Source organism: Cyprinodon variegatus, unplaced genomic scaffold (assembly GCF_000732505.1).
Source record: "Cyprinodon variegatus isolate N-32 unplaced genomic scaffold, C_variegatus-1.0 Scaffold779, whole genome shotgun sequence".
Taxonomy (NCBI): Eukaryota; Metazoa; Chordata; class Actinopteri; order Cyprinodontiformes; family Cyprinodontidae; genus Cyprinodon; species Cyprinodon variegatus.
This window is the reverse complement of record NW_015151232.1, coordinates 333,178-336,466: the sequence shown is the minus strand read 5'-3', so window position 1 is coordinate 336,466 and position 3,289 is coordinate 333,178.

Genomic DNA, 3,289 nt, shown 5'->3' with positions numbered 1-3,289 from the left:
TTACTTACTGATAGGGAGTTTTATTCCTTTATATTCCTTAAATTAATTTGATTAAAAATGCTGACTGTAGATTTCAGGACCTGTCAGATACTTAGTAGAACCTTTTAGTTGGAAATGCATGTCTTCGTTGTTGAAACCCACACAAGGGGGTGCTGTGAGTAACGTGCTCAGGAACCCAAAGGCTGTGGGGTTCAAACCAGGTACTTTCCACATTCTCAGAGCACAAGTGCACCTTTCTAAACACTAGGACCCTGGGTCATAGAGACATAGACAGGTATGGGGTATTTCAGGCTAACAAAGAACCCAAACGCCCCCCATTCCTAAATGGCGGACCCGTTTGTCCGCTTCAATTTGCATGTTTTCTAAACCAAAACAAGGCTTTTGGTCCACTCTATTAAGCCTCAAACTCAACGTTATTTCTGACATTTTTAATTGAAAAAGCCTCCTGGATGGGAAGCTAAGTGTCTTCAAACTTGGGGGGAAAAAAGCCCAGTGGATTTTATTTAACTGTTTTGGAATAACAACGACCTGGATGACTGAGAATCTTCACCAGCATATATCCAAAACAAATATTTAATAGCATTCTGATTATTTTTGGATAAAGACCCAGATGAAAAGGTATATATATCTTCAAATCGTTCTCTCTCTTAGTTCTCCCCCCCCCCCAGCTTTTATTGTCATTACAGTGTGACAAGTACAGAGCAACAAAAGTCACTCTCTGTATTTAAGAGAGTGTATCAGGGAGCAGTGGGCTGCCATTGTGTGGCGACCGAGGAGCAGTGCTCAGGGAGCCAGAGTGGCGGTCTGTGGGAGTGGGGCTTGAACTCAGAACCTCTGGATTCAAGGCGTAACACCATAACCACTAGGCCGCCACTCCCATGTCTTGTTTCTATCGATTTGAATATTTCAACATTTTAGTTAAAATATTCTTGAAATTTAGGTCCGGTTTGCCATGGTATTATAAGGCAATTATGTTGGTTCTTTTTATATCAGACACTATTAGACGCTTATTAGTTTATTTATTATTATCAGCATTAGTTTTATCACTGGACTGTGCCCGATCCTACGCTACTTCTGTGTGCTAACTTTTAGCTTTGGATTTAAACATCAACAGGGTGACCAGACGTCCATCTGATTTGCGGTCACATTTCACTGTGCACAAAGTAGCTACGTGGAGGAGAGACACATCAGCACTCAGTGAATATTAACCAGCAGCTACTTTGATGTTTAAGTAAAAGTTAGGAGACGGCTTTGTTAAAAAAATAGAGATGCCAACAAAAAATCTGTTTGTTAGACAAACAGAGCTTTCTCAGCTAAAAATAGCTACAGATTGTAAGTTTATACAAGTTAGTAATATTATGCAAGAAGCTTGAGAAAACATAGTTTGTTTACCTTAAGCTTGGCTTCTCAGAGGACCATGACTCCCAGTTACAGGTTAAAATGAACACGTTTTCTTATTGAACAGATAGAATCAGACTGCAGAGCTTCTACATATCTTGAAATTTAGTTTCTGGCATTATTATGTTAGAAAAGAAGTTCATAAATCTTTTTAAACAGCACAGAGAGAAGCAGGGAGAGCTGCAGATTTAAAGGTGAAACAGATTTACTGGGATATGCAACATGCAATAAAATATATCTCCAAGTTTACCAGAAATTTTACAAGAAAGAAATGCTATATTTAAAATGCAGCATTTCCAATTTATATCCATATCCAACGCACCAACTTTCATCACAAAGTTACACCTGGTGACGGTATGCTTCCCTCCGGACCCGGAGCTGACGGATTGGAGTACCCGGTCCGGCCCAGCAGGTTACCTCCCCACCCAAAAAAAAGTGTCCTTTTCAGAAACCCAAATCTGGTCACCCTAACATAAATCTAGTCTTTTTGAGTTTTATGTTTTCCTTTCATGTTAACATTAAGGTATGTAGTTTGTAATCTAAAGAAAGAAACAACTAAAATGCAGATAAACATGGTTTAATCATTTGCTGGACTGCTCTGAGCATGTCCCACGATGATGTCAGATAAGCTGTTTAATTGAGAAAATGTAAAAAGCATCAAATTGTCTCAGAAAAATCATTTAAAAAATAATGTGTGTATTAGCATTCTTTAGTGATTTAAGGACCAAAATAGGTACTTTTAATACCATAATTACATTACTTATGGTGACCTGGATGACTATCTGCTTGCACATGTGGAAACGAGCTGATGGTATGGTACGGGTAGTGACATAGTTAATCAATAAACTCTGTGATTACGGCCTGTTTAGGTTTGCGTCTACACTGATTAATTAAACCTGTGCGTCACTGACATTAATTAACTGAGGTGTTCTTTTGGTGAAACCTGTAACGACCAGACATTCTGAGGCCCTGAGAATTCAGCCAGACACAGATAGACTTAGACGTCCTTTATTGTCATTGCACAAAAAAACACAAGGTGAATCTTGACAACGAAATGTTGATTACTTGGCTACCAGTGTAACAGAGCTAAGACCTTATTTCTGCACAGTAAATATGTTTTCTACAACTAAGAGCTAAGAGCTAGCTATATACAGGGTAAAGAAGTATATATATATGCATATATATTGCACTGAGCTATTGCAAGAAGTAACATCAATAAATATTGCACTGAGCTATTGCTAAAAGAAACATTAAATTGAAGACAAAACTAAACTAAGGTGTGTGTATTGTCCATGTCCATTTGGGGTGGTTTTAGATGCAAATGTAGCTGGTCAGCAAGCTCTCGATGATCCCTCTGTAGAAGGTCTGAAGGATGGGGGGCGGGAGGGATGCTCTCTTCATCCGACGCAGGAAGTGCAGGCGCTGCTGGCCCTTCTTCACCAGTGAGGAGATGTGGGGTGACCAGCTAAGGTTGTCAATGATGTGCACCTCCAGGAACTTGGTGCTGCTGACGACCTCCACAGCTGAGTCGTTGATGAGGAGGGGTGTGTGGGTGGGTTTGGATTTCCTGAAGTCGAAGATAATCTCCTTGGTCTTTTTGACGTTCAGGATCAGGTTGTTCCCTCTGCACCAGTCTACCAGATGCCGCACCTCCTCCTTGTAGGCCGTCTCGTTGTTGTCCCGGATGAGGCCCACTACTGTGGCGTCGTCCGCGTTCTTCAGGATGTGGTTGGACCTGAGGCGTGGACGGCAGTCGTGGGTCATCAGGGTGAACAGCAGGGAGCTCAGGACACAGCCCTGGGGGGGTGCTGGTGTTCAGGGTGATGACGTCGGAGGCAGTGGCGGCTGGTGAAAAATATTTTTGGTGGGGCTGATATAGCCTAGTGTATGT